The sequence below is a fragment of the Aptenodytes patagonicus genome, chromosome 1 (genome assembly GCF_965638725.1).
Source record: "Aptenodytes patagonicus chromosome 1, bAptPat1.pri.cur, whole genome shotgun sequence".
In the NCBI taxonomy this organism is placed as follows: Eukaryota; Metazoa; Chordata; class Aves; order Sphenisciformes; family Spheniscidae; genus Aptenodytes; species Aptenodytes patagonicus.
Genome location: NC_134949.1, coordinates 220,890,751 through 220,912,079, shown reverse-complemented (window position 1 = coordinate 220,912,079; position 21,329 = coordinate 220,890,751). Strand labels below are relative to the sequence as shown.

Genomic DNA, 21,329 nt, shown 5'->3' with positions numbered 1-21,329 from the left:
CATCTTCCTTAAACTCATTGCTGTCTAAGAGGTGTGCTGCTAGGCTTGCCCAGGGGAATTTAAACTCCAAATTCTGTGCTGAGAATAATAGAATATATAGGGCTAACGCCAAACTTTGCTCATCTTACGAAAATGACATTCTGATTTAAAGCAAAACAATAGAAAACTATTGATTAGAAACTGGAATAACCATTTCAAGCCAGGGTGCTGGCAGTCAGAGTCCAGGGTACTCTCATTTTCAAATTTGCTGTCTGTCCATAAATTTCATCAGTCTAATGGGTGCACAAAGTGTTTAGTCCCTTTAAAAATCATACCTATATATGTTTTAAGGGTCCAACTGCAGGCAAAACAGACTAGAAGTGTAGGCTTTTGTTTTTTTTCCTTTCGACAGCACAACATACTATTAGCAGTTCTGAGTCAGAACTGATGAGCACATGCTGAATGTACCAGCTAGTGTACAAATGCAATACAGTACTTTGCTTTCTATGAGAAATTGCCCTATGAAAATGTAACTGGATAATCTAATACATCACATAAATTCTTATTCATGGTCTATTCCTCATGGGAACTGATGGTTTTGTACTTTCCTTTTCCGTCCTCAATTACATGTCCCAAATCTGGAAAGAAAAAGCCTCCCGTCTTTCATGCAGTGTTCCTCTGCAATAAAAGCCCAGGTATGATCATTCAGTCCAGAGGCCATCCCCCTTTCATGCCTTCCACTTGAAACCTTCCTTGGCTGTCTATATGTTAATTTTCTAGAAAAATTGGGTTTTTTGTTCCATTCGTAATTGTTGATAAAAAAGGAAAGCAGCTTTCACTGTTGTCGTGGTTTAACCTCAGTCAGCAACTAAGCACCACGCAGCCGCTCGCTCACTCCCCCCCACCCGGTGGGATGGGGGAGAGAATTGGAAGAGCACAAGTGAGAAAAAGTCGTGGGTTGAGATAAAAACAGTTTAATAATTGAAATAAAATGATAATAATAATATGATGATAATAATAATAATAATACACAAAGCAAGTGATGCACAGTGCAATTGCTCACCACCCACCGACCGATGCCCAGCCAGTCCCCGAGCAGCGGCCCCCCCCGGCCAGCTTTCCCCAGTTTATGTACTGAGCATGACGTCCCATGGTATGGAATGTCCCTTTGGCCAGTTTGGCTGTGCCCCCTCCCAGCTTCTTGTGCCCCTCCAGCCTTCTCAGTCGGTAGAGCATGGGAAGCTGAAAAGTCCTTGACTGGTGTAAGCACTGCTTAGCAACAACTAAAACATCGGTGTGTTATCAACATTGTTCTCATCCTAAATCCAAAACACAGCACTGTGCCAGCTACTAGGAAGGAAATTAACTCTATCCCTGCCGTAACCAGGACAACTGTCCAGGACAGGTATCCTATGAGCCTCCCTTTGTATTGATGTATCTGCTTTTCCAGAAGTGTAGACTTTGAGATAACAGAAAAGTTTTTAGGTTGTTGTTTGTAATACTGTACAGACTTGTCATACAGAGATGGCTGGCCTCTCAACTCTCGCACCTGGCATCTGTGATCACCATAGTGGTTTGTAACAAACTGATGCTAGATCTTACAGCGTACTGGGACGGGATCTTCATCGATTAAGAAAGATGAAAGGGTCACAACCCATCCTATAACGTCCCATCCTTCTCAGGGAGTGCCTCAGAAGAGACATATCTCCCAAACTCAGACTGTAATTTTGAATGGCTTTTGCAAAAGCAAGCGAAAAGTCAAAGGAATATATTAGCTCACCATATGCGCCAGAACCAGTTGCATCCAAATTATTAGCATGAATGACCCCACATAACACCCCGTGGCTACAAACAACGGAATTAACAAAACATGTGTTGAGGTCCAGTGATAATTACTGCTGCTTTTTTTTTTTTTCTCCCCAGTTTCTTTACTTGCATGCTTCTAGTTAAACTCTGTGCTGTTCAGGTATTGACCCTGAAGGAGCTCCTGGTCCTCATGAAATCAATAAATGTTTTGGTACGGCCTATGCATTTAAACACCACGTCCTTGATTTTTACTCCACTGTTAACAGCTTTGTTGGTCATTAGAATGATAGGTGATATTAATGTTTCCGGATGCAAAATGCAGTATTACGTATCATCATATTATTATTGCATTTTACCCTGTACAGAAACTAAATATATGTGGCAATGTATCTGGCAGAGCTGTAAATACCATAGACCAAAATAATTTCAGTGGGTGGGTGTTAGTGAATAAGGAAGAAAGGAGGACATATATGAATGGTTTTTTTGTGTGAATCTATCCCTGTTGTTTTCCCTCCTGCAAATTCGACTTGACAAAATCAACTTAATTTGGTGGATACTTTCAGAATCAATGAAACTGTTTGGGGCAAGTTCACTGTTCACTAAAAATGTTTACCCGGCTCTGCTTGTGAAGGATTTTATTTGTTTCATATATTCATACAGCAAGCAGAGAATGTGACATATCAGGTAATAAATGAAAAAGTCCAGCATGTTAGTCATGATGGAGGAACTCTAGAATATAGTTCTGAAGAAAACCTGAAAAAATTCATGTTGTCCATTCTCTTGCCCTATGGCAGATCAACTGTATTTGAACTGTTCTTGACATATGTTTGTCTAATCTGTTCTTTAAAACCTCCCATGGTGGAGAGTCAACAACTTCTCCAGGTAACTTATTCCCCTACTGATAGAAAGTCTTTCCTGATGACAAACTGGTGTTTCTCTAACTGCATTTAGAACCCATTAGTTTTTGTTCAATTCACAGTAGACATGGAGAACAGTTTATTCACCCCTGTTCCAAAGAGCACTTAAACGTGTGTTTAACTAATCATATATAATAACAGGAGCTTCCAGCTTCTCTGCCTTTCTTTCTCTCACTCTTTTAAAATGACCTTTGTGACCTGCTCTTCCTCAGCAGTGTTGTCATTTTAGGTAATATGCCCATGGAACAACAAATGCTGGGTCCTAATGAAAAATCTGGTCTTTTGGGAAAGAAAATATTTAGTTGGCTTAGATTCTTCTCAAAGGAGCTGTACTTAGAGATGTGAAATATTTTAGTTTCCAAAACAAAAAGCCTTGCCTGCTGTGGAAGGCAATTAGTCTTGACAGCACAGGCACGCGCTCTCTCTCTCTCTCTCTCTCCATGTATGTAAAAAAATTTCCTGGAAATAGTCTGCAAGATTTGTTTATTAATGAAAATACTAACTCAGGATTTGGGAACTGCAGGTTTTAATTCCTTGCTGTTCTGGGTACTTCCTGAAGGACTGTATGTGAGGTTTGAGAGGAGGACTGAAGAACTGAGTCACAGAAGGGAACTGGGAGTTGTAGTGTCTGAGGTATCTCATCATGGCCGGATATCAGTTAAGGACTATATCTTGTGGTGCACTGCATAAGAAGAAATTGATGTCCAGGATTAAAGTCCACAAAAACCAGAACACACCTATAATAAATTCCAAAGATGGGGCAAGATGTCATTCCCTTAAAATCTGCCTCATTAAGACATTGGTACCTTATCCCGATTAAGGTTCAGAATCATGATCTCTTTTCCGTAAATAAGACCATAGCTAGACTTCTCTTGCAACGTGTGTAAAGGCACTGCTGATACAATTTGCCTTATGAAGAAGCTATTTGGTTAGGGCATTTTCCAAGGATGTGGAAATCCATATTCAGCTCCCTTCTTGACCAGAAAGGAGCTGACAGTGCTTCTTTTCTCACCCATGAGAGTGCATTATGCATTATGCCGGCAGGTATTATTTTGCTTTTTCTTGTTGGGGTGTTGCCAATTTATATGGAATAATTAAATATTTATTGGGACAGAGTGCTGACACATGACTCTCTAGCCTAGAGTTTATAATTATTACTGCTCTGATGAGTATTAAAGTATAGCATATTTTGTCTTCTTCGGCATACCCAAGGATGGAATCCTGTGTCCCCAGCAAGTGCCCAAACATCAGAAGAGTTGATGCAGTCTTCAGACTCATCTATGAAGAGTCATAGATGCAAAGCCCTTCTCCCTGTTTTCTCTCAACTCTTCTCCACCTCCCCATTGTCACTACCACGTATATTCAAACCTGAAAGGGGGAGAATTTAACAGAAAAGATTAAGAACCCCACTCCAAATGCCTAGTAATGCCAAATGTAAGGCACTGTCACAGGAGCCATATGTTCATTCCTCTCAAACTGCATTTAGGGGATGCAGGATGCTGCGTTCAGTGGGAGGGTTGGTGGCACGGAGGGGAGGAAGTGTGTTTGGAGATCCCCTAACTGAGCGGGTTGAGAAGGTATGCCGGGAACATGTAGTTTGTGGATGCTGACAGTGCTTACACATTGAGCTGATTGATATGGTCCAGACAAGGTCATTTTGGGAACAAACAAATGCCAGGTAGCTACCTTGAGAACATGGCTGTGGAGAGCTGACAGTACAAAGACAATGCGCCTCCGGAGGTCTGAGGATCTCAACTACTTTTAAGCTGAGTCATTTCAAGTCGCAGTAATAAAGCACCCACATTGGCTTAAACCAAGCAACAATTATCTTACCCATGTAGCCTGGTACCTGGCTTCCAGCAGGGGCCAGGAACAGATGCTCAGGGAAGAGTAAGAAAAGGGCAAGCCCGTATAATGGGCGCTTTAGCTGTTTTGCAAGTCTAATCTTAATTTGTTTGGACTAGAAGCACAGAAAGTGCTCAGTGCTGGGAAACTCAGCATTACCTTATTTTATAAACATTCAGCATGGTATTCACCGCAGCTAGTGTGCTGACTGGGGATGTGCCCAATCTGCTGCTGAAAATCATGAAGACAGGGTTTGTTTGTAATTTCACGTCTGCCAAAGAGCTTCATTACTTCTTTGGACCAAGCTTTATAAGACCAGCATTCACAGCTTGAAAGCATTTTCTTGAAATTAGGGCTCTTAAATTGTCCCTGTTGGAGAGAGAAGACTGATCTCTTTTCACCCCTAGGAAATGTGAGATAGGGATTCAGCTGGAAGTGGTTTAAATTCAGGTCTTCCACTGCTTGGAAGAGTGCTCTCGCCCTACCCAGTTCCAGATAAGGCTGGGGAAAGGTACTCTCCATCTCTGCTGTCAAAGCTTTGCAACTGTGCGGTTGAGTTAGCAGGTTACAGGAGCCCGAGAGCGGGTGTGCAGGTCTAAGCCCGGCTCCTCAGCTTAGCAAATGGTCACTTGCCTGGGACAAGTTCCCTCCCAGGACTCTGCATTGCGTTAAACAGTCACTAGATGAAGGATGCCTCTCGCTTAAATGTTGTGTAGATAGATACAATTAAAACTGTGAGATGCTCAGAAAATACAATAATGGAGAACATAAAAGTACCTAGATGGAGGTATCCATCTGGTAAAACAAAAATTGAATTGCTCTTTAGCTGTGACAATAGTTACACTGCTTGAAGCTACAGGCTTGTGCTCAGTTCCAGACACTCATTAAAAGACATAAATTTACCCTTGTTTTAACCTCTGTTTTCATTAGTTTGGTCTCCAGTGCTACTTATTTCTGGTCAGCAGTGTTTTGACCTTTATTCAGATGGAAAATTGAGGTGAAGGAAAAGAACACTCTGCTGTTGCGCCTATGTATAAATCTGGTAGCTGAAGGACTGCTTGTCCCAGTATCATAGCACAAAAAGACTATTTACTTATAGGGCATATGGTGCAGATACTTTTAGCATATTGAAGGAGAATCATTTGCAATTACTGTGCAAGTTTGGTCATCACACACCATTCTCACATGCACAATCTACATTCAGCGCAGTGTGATATCATTGCTTTGAGACCGTCCCCAAAGATTCCAGTTCTTCATTTAATTCCTGTTGTTCCATGCATTTCTCATGTTTAGAGGCTCATTTTGCAAAGACAGTCAATTGCAGCATGCAAAATGAATCCTCCTATTTCTGCTTGCTTCAGGAATGCCTGCTATCCTTGTACCCAGCTATTATAAACATTGTAATTACTCCTCTGTCCTTTAAGTGCTGGCTTGTTAAAAGTTCCAGTAGTAAAACCCTTACTTAAAAATCTTCTGCCTGGAGCAATTATCAAACCATTAATCTGTTTCACACTAACAGCTTGCCTGAAAAATGTGGACCTGCAAGAACCTTCTATATGTGCCTATAAAAATTCAGTCTCTTCTCTGGATTTTTGTTTGTTTTCTTTGTTTGTAACTGGGTACAGCTTAATTTGTATGGCTTTGTTTACTCCCAGGAGCCAAATCTGATTCTGTTTAAGTGATTATACTTAATATGCAAGAGTCATTAAGTATGATCAACCATAATGTTTCATTAGGAGGGTTCAAAACATTCAGTTTTATGTGTCTGTTTCTTCCCTAGATTTAGCTCCTACAGTATACATTTATCTGATCAAATGCAGTTTGTGTCTGTGGGTTGATTTTGTACCAGAGCCAATTCCCATGTAATTCTTTTTGGCACTAAGTTGTCCTTCAAGAAGGCAGCAGTCTTTTTAAGGGGTACAGTATAAGCGACATCTTGGTTTGTGTTTTGCTAGTCGTGTTCCTTTTGTACCCAAGGATGTGTAACAACCATAACCAGATAATTGTTTAACAACAGTGCTGAAGCTTGGCTTCATGGTTTTTTTTTCACTATACAATAACTTTGCAATTTTGTTTTCTATGCATTAATAAGGTATGCTTTACTTGCAGAGATTATTTTATACACTTGCCTTCTCAAATGGTTTGACTAATGTTTAGAAACGGGTAACTGCAAAGTCACTGTGTTATTAAAAACCTTATTTATGACTAGCTGCAGCTAAATGTCTTACCCATACTGGGTATCCATGCTGGGTCTCTATTTATAAATTTGTTATTTGTTCTGTAGCTTGTCAATAACTTGAGTGCCAGCGCGTCTGTTAAATGTCACTTTAGAGTTGCTTCTGAGTGTGTTTTAATGTGGTCAGGCCAATGTTACCATTTTAAACCAAGAAGCTGTACGTATGCAGAACAGTGTCATCCTGTGGACAGAAATGCTCCAGAGTGCAGTATTCTGGCCTCCATATCCCAGATCCCTACAGGAGAGTTTTCTGATGAAGTCGTGATGTTGAGAGCAGGGCAACATGCATGTCATGCCACTCTCTGAACAGACAATTTCTGTCGCCCTGGGCAAGTCTCAGAGCTAGACATCGATCTGCTTTTGCCATCTCCTTGTGCTTGCATAGAGTTAGCCATACTCACAGAAAAAGCCTTTTCCTTTGTTGCCTCTCGCTTTCATTTTAACATCACCATCATATTGGCATGCCTTGCATGAGAGTTTAGAGGACTCGCTGGTCTGATAGATCCTTTCTGACAGGGAGATTTGATTTAGTGTAATAATTGTTTATTTAGTTTAATAATTGTTTTCTACTGACATTGGTGGGAGGGAGAACAGAATTGGGATCTCGGCATTAAACAAACTAAACCAGATCAGCAATGATGAAAGAGTCACATCCACCACAGCAGGTTGGTTTGTTTGGTTTTATTTTTTTTCACATTTATGTAATATGCCTATCAAACAACCTCTAGGAAGTTTTCTGCTCTGGGATTTGTTATTACATCTGCAAAGGATTGGGAGCAGGCCAGAACAGCTGCTAGGGACCAGAAACAATAATTTTCCCCAATGAAAATGTGCCTGAATATTAACCAGCATACAGAATTAACCAAACTTTTAATTAAGCAATGGGTCTCTATTGTGATAAGCATTGAGGTCAGACTACTGTGTAAATTCCACTTCTGTGAATCAAGGTCAAAAATGATAGATCTAGAAGTTAAAGACAGTATGAAAATATCACTTAACAAAAAGCTCTTGCAATTTTAACATATTTTTTCTAAACTAATTTTTCTAAAACATGATATGTTTTAACAAGGGCTGTTGTCATACCAGATTAATCTGAAAAAATTACCTACATAAAAATATCAGAATGTCCCAACAGGCTTCTACCACAAGCTAGCAGTTCCTCCAAAGAATATGTGATATAATTCATTGTTTCTAATAAGATTCTGAGAAGTTATATTTTAACCACCTGCAAAAACAAATACATCAACTCTTAAAAATATAGTTCTTTGCCCTGTAAAACTGTAAGAGTTCTGTAAAATTGATATTCAGGGACAAATGTACTCTAGTTAAGTTTCACTCTAAAAATATTTCAGAGCAATTTGTCTCACTTACACATTTATTAACCCTGATCATTCACCAATCTGAGCAACTAAGCAAGAGAATTCACTGCCCTCCATGTGCAAAGGACACAGGTCTCCATAGAGAGGTTTAAGAGCCCATTATGTATTTCTGCAGTCTACCAATACTTCTTTATTAAAATGCTTCTTAAATAGTTCCCAAGAATAAAGAAAGATATCACCCTAAGACTTCTGGATCATATAAAGATCACCCTGGGAGTGATTTCTTGGATAGGTGCATATATCTTTGCTCAGTAACATAAATATATATGAAAGAGAAAATATCCTTCCTTCTTTGTTTAGTTTTTTATAAACTGGGACAGGTACTTGTGGGTTTTAACAAATAGTAAATACAATCCCAAATGCAACAACCTGGGAAACTAAAGGGAAGCTGTCAACCTGAAAATATAATTTCTTGCCACATTTTATATGTACAATATAGTTACAAATGATGTAACTAGAACCACAGGATTTTACGCGTTTTCAGCTTGCACATTTTACACGTGTGACTGTGTTTAACTATCACCTGTACCACTTTAATCTGTAACAGGTTATAGTGAAAACTGCCCCTTGTTTAGAGATGAGACAACTTACTGCTTATTTGCCATTATAATATTTAGGTGAATCATGAATAAAGCATTTGTCTAGACCTTTGTGTTCTGAGAAGGAGTGAATTTCACCCTTAGCCGTTCTCCTCCTTCCTGAAAAGAGCCTTTAGGAACATGATCCTTTTTCCTATGTAATCTTGATGCATTTACCCATCCAAACACCCTTGTATGGAGATCACTTTCCAGGCTTCTTTTTCTAACCAAATTTTTCTTGCTGTTGGAAGCCTCTGTTGACTTTCACATTTCCACCATATCAACATCACTCTATTATTCTTACTTTAAGGCCTGTTGTGGCCTGTCTCCTCTCTGCATGTCTTCTCTTGTACTTCTCTAGCAATTGACCTCCACGTCTGCTACCTCAGCTCTTCATGACATATTCAGTAAAGAACTTTCCTGGTATTGCCACCTCCAGTGTACAGGAGCTCTTCAAAAAGAGCTGTAAGACTACCTCGTTTCATCTTTAAAATTGTCTTTTGTCCCAAAAGAGAGGTGGTTGCAGCCATAGCATTCATTCCTGATATGATGTTCTCCTCCTGTTGATCAATATTGTCCCACTGTTTGTTTATGTTTCTCCAATTTCTGTCATCTTGAACCGAAATGGACGGTTTGATGGAGCAGAACCCCCATGTACTAGCACAAAGGAGATGTAATCTGTGGCTGGATATAGAATCGTAGAATCATAGAATCATTAAGGTTGGAAAAGACCTCTAAGATCTCATGTCTCTGTGAGGTGCCTATTCCCCCCCAAACCCAGAAAACTAGTTTTACAGATGAGTTCTGAAACTGAATTTTTAATACAACTTCAAATATCTCATGTTTAAAAAATGCAGGTTAGCTGAATCTCACACTCTCATCAGCCTGTGTAGACATACACAATGCTGATGGGGAAAACTGGTTGAACCATTAGTGAATGGCGCTCTGTGCCTGAGAACGATTTCAGCACTCCAGCTTCTGCTTGGCTGATATGTGTGGCTGCTTCTGCTTTTCTGTCAAGAGGTCAGCCTTGTTACTACATAGTTATATCCCCGATAGTGGTGTTCAGTTCATTGTTGCAGCTGCATATAATTTCTTTGCTGAAAGGACAAACCAAAGTGATGAAGGTTTCCCAGGCCCTCCAGTTCTTTGCACGAGTGTAGGGGAGCTTACCTGGTTTCCTGAAATGCTGTGCCCTGTCACTGTATATATATATATTTTTTTAGCTCAGCACTTTCAGGTAGTCAAGGTGTCTCTTTCTGAGAAGAGACAAGGCAAACAGCTGCTGTGCAAGCTGGAAAAAAAATTAAATTAGGAGTAACAGACATAGGGGGATCTGAAGTCCACGTTCTCAGAAGGCGGCTTTTGAAACTCTGGTGGAAACAGCAATGGTAACTATTAAATTGTTATTGTTTTAATTAACCAAAACAAACAAGGTTGATCTGTGTGATTTGGAAATTGTTAATTACAATCAGAAGAGATCTGCTGAGAGATTTCAGGTCATTCATTACGTCAGACTGATGTCTTCTCACATATTTTTTGGTGTTGTGGTAGTTTGTAGAAAAACAGAGGTAACAAAACAAACAACTTTGTCTCTTCCTAAGGAGTAGGAAGATTCATGACAGACATATGCCTCCACTTATGTAATCAGTATTTTTTTTTTGAGATATCTTGTACTTTTTTGACAGTAAATGCTCCCAGGGTACCCAACGGTATCTTTGCTAGGTCAGCAGCAAGCCTGCAACTAGAGCTTTCAGTATTCAGGATGCTGACTATGTTGTTGCCTGAAACAGTCCATCTTCTGCAGTTATGGGTATTTCTTAATGCTGTTTCTTAATTCAGTATCGCTTTATTTCTTAGTTGGCTTCCTTGCTTTTGTTCCCACCTAGGCAATGTGCCTGACACACACGCATATCTTTGCATTCACAGCAGACACTTCTGTTACTTTTGAGGATTAGAATTGTCATATATTGCTCTTCACTTGCAATTTGTGATGATCTCCTTACCCTTGGACAAGGACCAAAAAACTCCTTGTATTGATGCTCTGGAGAGCCATCACAGAGAGGGGAGGACTGGTCTGATGTCCTTGCTCAATGCTGAGCAGAGGGAAGTGCTACAGCTTTCTGTTCAAATTGTAGTGAGCTTGGAAAACCAAGAGACTTCGTGCCCAGCTTCACAGTGTTTTGTTGCAGCCCAGCCAAAAGATGGTTAAGGCTTGGATTGTCTTTGTGAATTGTGACCAGGCTCTTGGTCACAAATATATGGAAGAAGATTCCTAGCTAACCATAGCTAAGAAAACAGGCATTGTGATGTTTCCAAACTATGAAATGACATCACTGACTGCAGATATTTGTCTTAATAGTAGAAACTGCATTTTTGCCAGTAACCTTGAAAAGTGCAATATTAGAATTGACCATTGCTTTTAGGGGCACCTCTTGTGAACCCTGTTTTACTAAGTCTGTACAAACAAGTATTAAGAAGATGATCTTGTTTAACTTCAGCTTTGGTTATAAGCTGGTGAAATGTGAAGCTGACTTTGTAGTAATAATGCAATAGGTTGTAAAGAATGGGCTACGTATAAAGCATAGCACAGAGAGCTGTGTGCTATTGTCATTAACAAACATCAATGTTTTTATGAGACTTCTGAGTACAACCAGAACTGGAATTTGAGCCTCCTCTAATGAGAAGTGAGGTTGTAGGATACCTAGTACATGAAGGTGATTTGGGATGTTTCAAACAAATATTCATCAACAGTGAAAATATTTTCAAATATTTTCCGGTAAGTTTTTCATCTGGCATTCCTCCAAGTCTATATGCACATCTCTACCCAAGTCAGCCACCTTGATGGTAGATACATCCCAACAAAAAGGAGAAAGACTTCTCTAAGCTGCCTAGACACATTTCAAAGGCAGAAAGTAGCAGACAGCTTTAGCATGAGGTGTTACAGAGTCAGAGACAGTTTTCATGAGACTGAATTTATTGCCTCATCCAGGCTCCCCTTCTGATAGTGTCATCTGCACCTCGGTGTCAGTGAGCTGTGACAAGGGCACAGTTTCTCAAATAAAGAAATAGCAGCTTCAGCTGGCAGCTCTGGAGGATTCCTGGTCCCTGTAGGAACCCAAGGGAGACATGCATGAACCATACGGGCTACATAAGGTAGTATGTGTGGCAGGAGCATTACATGGTCTAGGAGACTTCCTCCCTACCATCCTTGGCATTGCCTGGTACATGAGGCATTTGCTTCTTTTCTCACGATGCAGTTGACAGTGATGTTTATTTAATGCAGCTACAGCTGCCTTTATACTTCTGTATTTCTACAACCTCAAGCTCACAGAAGCCAAAATCCCTGTACGGTCCATAATTTTTTAATAACCTTGGGCAATGGCTAGTATTAATAGTTCTTGGAGTCCTCATATGGAAGCACAGGATTCTGCCATCTCTCCATTAGGCAGTGGCAGATTCTTATCCAGCATTTAGCTCATGACAGTTGTCACAAAGGAAATTGTCTGGCAGATCTGTGGAGCCCCAACCTTCTGCAAAGTATTTAGGGAATATTTGTTTTCCCTTTCAGTTCACATCATCATCTGTTTATCAACATTTAGGGAGCGTGATGACATATTCTGCAGTTTAATGACCTGAGTCATTCCACTTAACTTACCTTTTGAGTACTTTTCCTTTTATATATATTGGTGCAAAGCATTTTGTAATGCTCTGTAGGAGGGAAGCTGGATGAAGAGATGGCACTGTGTTTTGCCAAAGGTTTTGTTTAGCTGCAGTATTTTTGCATGTCAGCATGAGTATATATGATTGTGTAGCTCAGCAGCCATGACTTAGCAAGGCAGCCTGCCACTGTAATGACAGCCACTGCTTACTTCCCCTCCCTATGGCTCTGGCTGAAACAAATATTCTTCTATACCAAGGTTTAGGATGCTTCAAGCAAAACTATCCCGAGAAGTAAAAGTCATTACAATATTCTCCAGGGTTTTGATTTTGCGTGTTTTTTTTTTTCTTCTCTTGTCTTTAATACTGGCTTTATATCCTTGCATTAGTGTAAAACACCTTTGGTCTTCCTAAGTATCATTTTATGACATATCAGTCCTGTTCTCAAAATGGAACTGGTTTTGTTACTGCTATTGAGTAGACTGACTTAAATTCGCCATTTCTGGGAAGAATGGGCACAAAATTTCATCTCAAGTGAAATGTGGGTAGTTTCCTCCTCTGTAATTTCTCTGGAGATGTGTGTAAATAGGAAGAGACTGTGTGGGCCTATCGTGGTTTAACCCCAGCTGGCAACTAAGCCCCACCCAGCCGCTCGCTCACTCCCCTCCGGTGGGATGGGGGAGAGAATCGGAGGGGTGAAAGTGAGAAAACTCGTGGGTTGAGATCAAGACAGTTTAATAGGTAAAGCAAAAGCCGCGCATGCAAGCAAAGCAGAACAAGGGATTCATTCACTGCTTCCCATCAGCAGGCAGGTGTTCAGCCATCTCCAGGAAAGCAGGGCTCCATCATGCCTAACGGTGACTTGGGAAGACAAACGCCATCACTCTGAACGTCCCCCCATTCCTTCTTCTTCCTCCAGCTTTATATGCTGAGAATGATGTCACATGGTATGGAATGTCCCTTTGGTCAGTTGGGGTCAGCTGTCCTGGCTGTGTCCCCTCCCAACTTCTTGTGCACCCCCAGCCTCCTCGCTGGTGGGGTGGGGTGAGAAGCAGCAAAGGCCTTGACTCTGTGTAAGCACTGCTCAGCAATAACGAAAATATCCCTGTATTATCAACTGTTTCCAGCACAAATCCAAGACATAGCCCCATACTAGCTACTGTGAAGAAAATTAACTCTATCCCAGCCAAAACCAGCACAGGGCCAGTGGTGGAGACAGGAGACTGGATTCTATTCTTGGATTTGCTATGGCCCTGCAGTGCATCATGTTCTCCCACTGTGGAGGAACATCAGGTTCGAGACCATCTAAGGCACCTGAAGGTGCACAAGTCCATGAGACCTGATGAGATCCATCCGCAGGTCCTGAAGGAACGGGCGGATGAAGTTGCTAGGCCAATATCCATCGTATTTGAGAAGTTGTGGCAGTCTGGTGAAGTTCCCATTGACTGGAAAAGGGGAAACATACCCCCCCCCCCCAATTCTAATATATATTTTTTTTTCCTTACTCTAACATATTACATATAATTTTTATAATGAGGAATGGTATGATCAGAAACAAAAAGAGATATGAGGCTTGTCGTAGTAAAAATATAGTGCTAGATCTTGTCCTAAACTGTGTGTGTTAACACATGTGCACACTCTTGTTCTCCTGAGAACTAAGAGGGATATAGTCATCTGAAAGCAATCATCATAGCTCTCCTGACCAAAGTGGAGGCTATTTTAGTTAGCAGTAAATGAAGAGCTGCCCCCAAAGGCCAAGGCAGTCCACAGGAGCCATTGCACTTAGTTCTTTTCCATCAAAATGCACCAACTGGGGGTTGTTACTGTGTAGGTCTCCTGTTAAGATCTTGACCTCAAGCCACAAGACTAGTGTCCTAAGGGGGACCACTGAAGTAGCAGTTTGAGCTAAAGGGCTGTACATATCCTTGGGATTTCTGGCAAACCCAGCACTGAGCCCTGGAATTGGCAGTGAAATTCCCACACTGTGCTGTGAACAACTTTGGAGAGAAAAGATATTGGTTTCAAGAAGAATTAAATGTGAAAAAAATAATTAAAAAATACTGTGTTATCGTAGCAAACAAAGCAGTTGGGGTTTTTTTTTGGTTGTTTAAAGAAAAAAGCCGCACTGATGCAGTAAAAAATGACACGAGAGAATAAATGTATCAAGTTGTTATGGCAACTGAAATATGTAGGTTGGAATTTATGTATCCAGAACTTCTATGTAAGTAAAATAAACATTATCCTTGCTAATTAAAATATCATGGAAATATTATTTAATTTAAAATCATTAGTCATGTTTTCTCTTACAATTAATGACTTTCTGTTTTCTGCTTCCAAGTATTTGCATTTGCTTCCAGCTGTGGTCCGCTTGTATTTTCAGGGCAAGAGTGTGATTTCACTAATACAAGCTTAAATGTGGAGGGACTCCACTGAAGCTAATGAGTAAAATGTATGCAGATGGGCACAACTGGAATCAAACCATGTGCTTTAACATGTTATTCTTACTGCAGCTGACCTTTCTGCTTGGAGGGGCTTTTGGCAGGTGTCATCGCTCCATGCTTGAAGGGACCTCCCTGCAACCACAGCTCCCTATCTTTCCCCCCAGCTTGACACTGCACATGGAGCTCCTTCCAGAGCCTGTTTCTGCATAGAGCCTGCTCTCTTCAGCTGTAAATTTAGCTTCCAAGATGTTGTATGATAGCCGATTCTAAATGAGCATTCATTAATTATGTTCAGCCTTTTAATTTTTCTAGTCCTTTTCCTACAGCCTTCAGGAGAATTCAGTAATAGCTTCTGCTTTATTTGAAAGAAATAGATCTTTAATATCCCAAATTACTCTTCATATTTCATCTTCTTTATGCCCAGCAAAGTGCAGACTGATGGCTGAAAGGTAAGGAATGGGGAGAATGAGCGTCAGGATCTGACTGAGTCCCAGTGAGCTGAGGGAAATGCATTTATTTGTTTAAAGTTTTCATCTCATTCATTCTCGTGTTCAGAGGCATCTGAATTTGACCTACGGCACTTGGTAACACTGTTGCCGAGAATGTTTTGGAAAATAGTCTATCAGGGTAAGAACTCAGCCATACATAAGTTAATTGTCTTGATTTCTTATGTGGATAGCTGTCTGGCGTGGAGCTACAGCAAGGGTGGGTCTTTGCCTGAAAACTGTAACCAATCTGTCCAGTCTCATGCTTTGAGTCTCATTCTCAGGCAGCTGAACTGTGGATCATTTATCTCTTCATCCTTGCCAGCAGGGCTCATCTTTGCAATGCTCTTTTTGCTCAGTTTTCCTCTTTGCCACATGCAGCAGGTCAGCAGATCCTTCCAACCACCAGTATTTGGTGTGCCAGGTGTCAGCAGGGGAGAGGCTCTACCTGAGCAACAGCCCTGGCAAGGCTTGTGTTTGCAAGGACTCTGCTCACTGCACAGTGCCATGGTCCCTCCCCACTGCATTAAGCGTTGCACTTGGCAGAATCTACCACTGTGTGACCGTGGTGACACTGTGCTCCCTGGAACAGGAGACACACGAGTGCCTTGGTTTGTAGCCCAGCTGAAAATAAAGCTCTGCATGCGTGACACTGGAGATGGAGCCTGGAGCAGCACGATGAAGCTCCTGGGTGTGTCTTCTGGTCGGTCACAAGGCTTGAGTTTGTGGAGCCAACTGACTCCAGCCAGCTTCATCTGAACTCTCTGTCCAGGAGGAGAAAAGCTGAAGCATGAGAGAGTGTCTCCTCCCTGCCTGAATTTCCTGCCTGGAAAGTCAATTGTCTTGCCCCAGACCGGAGTCACAGTGCAACTGGATAATTATGATATGGATAATCAGGGAGATCGGGTTTGAGTATAGACTTTGCGTTAGCCCAGCCAAAGCGACTACTGAGTAACTGGTAGCTCCGACGATAGCTTTTAGACGGGTGGTCAAATCTGTATTGGGGATGAGCAAATGCAAAGTTCGCTACTGACATTCTGACATCCAGAAACACACTGAAAGCAAGACTAGCTTACAGGAGGGTGGAGCAGCATTAAATCAGATCCTGACCTTTCTGAAACACAAGCCCGCAGCCACATAATTGCTCCTGAGCTCTAACACTCTTTAAGTCTGTCATAAAATCTTCTGAAAGGTTGAATCCATATTAGCTAAAGTGGAATTATAAAAATCCCAGGGTAAAATAAATATTATTGTGATATTTATGCTCACTTCCAAATACAATAACTTAAAAAAAAAAAAATTCAAACACTCGTGGTGCAATTTGTGAGTAAAATCCATGCCCAAATGTATATTTTTTCTTTTTTGCATTCACATTTCCTGGTCATATTGGGAAGACTGGTGCAGAATGGACTGCGGTGATGTTCTTACAGGGTTTGGCCATGAGACCTCGTAGCAACCTGCAACATCACCCTGACTTGAGAGAGCTGCAGAGACTGAGCAAACCTTGAAGTCTTCAAACAATGAACCAGAAACCCTAATGTGGAAATACAAACAAAATCCTTTCTGATGACTAAATCGTTCAGCTGGGGATACTGAACCATGCTTTTCTAAAGGCTTTCAGAAACACTTGATTAGGCACCTTCTTTTTTAAAGGATTTTGTGGACAAGAAGAGAGCTCTGCTATATTATTTCTGGACTGAAATTTAGGTCCAGCTTAAGCAAATAAAACTCTGCCTGGCTTCTGCGGGATTATATTTCTGATTTTAGTTTCTAACATGGCCTGCTCTGGGATTGTCTGAGTTTTCAGTCATCTGTGATATCAGTGAAAGTTAGTTCCTGCCAAAAAATTTACTGAATGACATTTCTTCCTGTAATAAGGACTTAGGAAGCATAGAAATAGGACTAGCACGGTACAGAAAAAGGAAAGCACATCTTATGGTCTCTAGGATTATTTCTCTGCATGGCATTGTGGGAAAAACTCTTCAAGTCCCCAACGGTGCTTTGTCTTCCACAAACTGTCCAAGATGTACAACTTCTTAGGTTTTTGTTTTTGTGGTCCAAGCTTGTCAGCAGCAGGAGCTGAAACCGAGATGCTCACAATACATTTAGGAGAGCTGTCAACTCTGCCTAGGTACAGCAAAAAGGTGCTGTACCTTGGTGGAGAGATCACAGACATAGAAGGCGTTCTTGCTGTTGCTGGCATGTTGCAAAGGGTGAACTTGACTTGCGTCCAGTTTTAGTTCATGCACGGCTTGAGCAGAGCACGAGCGGGGTTGGCTGTACCCCGGCGTAGAGGTGTGCTGCGTTCTTTGCTAGTATCAGTATCCTGCTGTGCATCTCAGTTCAGCTCAGGTTGCTTCCTACTCCAGCATAGCTGCTAAATGAATTAATTTACATCAATGTCCTGTAAAATAGATAATTCCAGCATATGTCGTGTTGTATTTTACTTCCCCCCTGTAGCTTTTTAAATATTCTAATGATTTTTTAAAATGCTTACTTTTGAAACAGTTAATTAAATAAAAACAGTATCTCTCAGCACTATATATTCCTGGGAGCATTTGATTACCAAGATGATATTGGCATCCAAAAGTTAACAGATCACTGTTTTTTTATACCTTTCCTCACTTAATGTAAATCATTGGGGGCAAGCTGGCATTTATCTACAGGCTCTCATGGGACTGGAGCAGAGCTACCAATTCGTGATACAAAGCGCCAAAAGAGGTCTCAGATCAGCGTCTGTTTTGAATTTGTCTCTCTAAAAGCACACAGGAGAGCATTCACTAAGCTGCTGGCTGTAGGAGAAGGTGCATTAGCTCTCTGAACCCTAAGGCAGTTGCAGATTTATTTAGGCTCATGGACTGTAGCTCCCCCACACTCCCACCGGCGCTCCTGGTCCCTTTGCAACGCCGATAATTTTCTAGCCACAAAGTGGTATATGTGCCTTAGAAAATATCCCATACAGGTGTGTGTAAATAAATTCAAAGTCCTGGCAGCAACATCCAAGAGCATGGAAGAGCAGAGTAATGTTTGCATGTATGTTTATTATTTTTTTGTATTCCCAATGTTGGGCCTCACTCCGAGAGGTAAACACGTTGTAACTATTGTGGACGGTTGCAAGTATCTGATACTGATATATGAGGTATAAATTCTGGAGCCATACAATAGACTGGAGAATTCATCCACTGTTACAGGGCTTGGCTGCTATAGGAAGACCTCCTGTGGGAACTCTTGGAAACCCCATATTGCCATAATTGCCTGTGAGGGCAGATGCTCCTTCTGGCTGGTTGCTGGCTCAGACATGAACTGGAACATGCTGCCTGCTGAAAGTGGAACCAGTGACAAGTCTTTCATAACGCATAACTGTGTACTTTGGCAAAAAAAAAATCAGCAAGAATTTTGTTGATGGTTGACTGTGACAACTGTGCATGTCCTAATAAGCTACAGGAAAGATGTGTTATAGGCACAGAAAAGCTTTGCTGAGCACTGTTAAAATTAGATAAAATTAACAAGGTAGCTAATGTGATTACTATTTTATTAATAAACATTTAAATAATGCTGTAAGTTTGCACAAGGAGAGAGACATTGCCCTGAAGAGATTACAGTCTAAATAGTCCCTGTTTATTATAATCTAAATAGATTAGCATTAATTATACACAAAATTGGAAGATTTCTTTTGGTGTGATCTACGATTCTCATGGTTACTACCCACGTGAGCAAAGTTACCAAGTGAAGTTTTAATCTGCTTTTGCAACATTTGCTTGTAAAATCTCATTTTCTGACCAACTTGAAAAGAATACGATAATATTTTCTTTTGTGAAGAGGAAGATAGAGTTGTTCCAACTACCAGCTTTCTAGATACAGATAAAAAGTTTGGACTTTGGTCAGTGGTTTTAATTCAAGCTTGAAGTCATTATTTCCAGAACCTCCTACAAGGAGGTACGAGCATGGTGGACGTGCTCCACTGCATTCGTACTGTGTCACCCCGGGGCTGCCAGTTCTGCTTCTCATGGTGACCTCCACGGTTCAGGAATAATGAGGTGTTGCTAAAATACTTATTTTGCATGGACAGGCAGCTTTTGGATATAAAGTGTACAAACAATTTTAGGCAGCATAGGCTTTTGGTTAGCCTCTAAAGGGAGGATTGTATGTAATCAAGAATAAGAAAAGACTCAGATCCAAGAATGCTAGTTTTTAATAACTCTATCACAACACACAGCAAGTATCCTTTTTGCCTCTTGCATTATACAGTCCCATTTATTTCAAAACACAAATTTAAATGACTATTGGTTTTCAGATGGATTGCTAACGTATACTTTGTTCAAGTTTGGGAACCATATATTATTCTGCTAATGCTTATTGAACCTTAATACACTGGAACAGAGAGATGTTCCAGATTTATTGCAATTACTCTTACTTGAGCTGTTTGTACCCTCCTCATGTCCTTGGTTTGCTGCTCTTCACAATTAATCTGTGACCCATTTCCCTAAGGAAAACAATTGAAACATTTCATAGCATCTTATGACATTGTTTTATGTTCTTTCAAAATATTGGAGTCAGCTAGTGGTGAAAAATTTGAGGAAAAAAAATATGTAAAAGATAAACAAACTAAAGTTCCATATCCAATTTTGCAGCTGCACTCATTTGATAAATGCTACCATACAGTCTGTAGTTTCTGTGGAAAATTGTCAAACCCCTTTTGAGAAGTCGCAGAAGCTTAGCTCCTTTAGGGTCAGGCAGCATTTGGTCTTGATGATTAAAGCAAATAAATAATATATTGATTTGCATAGTTTATATTGTTGCCTGTAAATAACAACAATGGAAAACACTTATGTCAGGTATTCAAAGAAAGTAAAGGTGAAATGAAACTTTTTATGCATGCCTTTTTGCTTCTTGTAAAACCAGTTTTCCCTTCCTGAAAGAAACACTTAGGGAGTTGCTTGGATTTTCTGTAGGCTCTAAGGCAAGATGCAAGACCTGGGTTCAGTTCCTTGCTCTCCTGCATAATTTTGGCCCCATTGCCTTGCTATCCCTTCCTCCCTTCCAGATTGCAAATGAGGGATCTGCAACAGCCTTTGGTGATAAGAGCAGGATGAAGGAATGCATGGTTCTCCGTGACTGTGAGTGTGTTAGAGAAGCTAAAACTTTAGAGAGGACGTGCATAGAGTCCTGTGTGCTCAGCCCCATGTAGCGCTGAGCTTCTGGGCCTGATCCAATATTCAAACGCATTCTTAACTGGAGCACAGGACTAATGCCATTGGTTCCAGTGAAGTTAAAAGCACGTGCCTAAGTAGTTGGCTGGATTTGGGCCAGCATTCAGTCTTTTGCTGGACGGAGCCCTAAATAAACAATCTAGTATCGGAGGAGAAAACATTTGCACATGTGGATGTGATTTGGCTGTTCCTGTGGCATTGGCTTGTTGTTTTCTAAGTTGTGCTGGCAATGGTTGGTCTGCTTAAAATGCTAACAATTTCTTGCCTGTTGTGTTAAAATTGACTGCACTCCTGGTGCACAGGCTAAAAAAGGATGGGTCTAAATCACTCACAGAGGCTGTGATGCTCAGTGCCGACAGATACGAGACACTGTACTCAGTTTGAATTCACTCTGCTTTCCTGTTTGTGCTCTTGCAAAGTGCCCAGAAATTTTCTGAGATCCGAGTTAGTGGCAGTCATCATGTTTCATTCAAAGGCTAACTCTTCAAGCACATTTTTGCAGGACAGAGCATTGTAATCAGAGATGTCATTTATATTTATTGTCTCAATACAAAATCTACAATATTATATTAGATTTCCAGCAGGAAAATTGAAAAACCAAATATAGCCTTTTACTATATCTTCTATTAAAGATATTATTTGAAAAAATACTGTGTGTTTTATGAGGGTTTTCTGTAAGGAATATAAGATTGAAATCGGTGTAAATGAAGGAAAGGGAACAAAAAAAGCATTTGAATTTAAAAGATTTGCAAATATGGCTACTACACAAGTATGAAACTCTTTCAAAAATATG

General features: G+C 40.7%; 1 protein-coding gene across 6 annotated transcripts in view; it reads left to right on the top strand.

The window, feature by feature from the left end:
• DLG2 (discs large MAGUK scaffold protein 2) overlaps nt 1–21,329 on the top strand; it is a 1,063,600-nt gene that overhangs the window by 132,569 nt on the left and 909,702 nt on the right. The window lies entirely within an intron of this gene.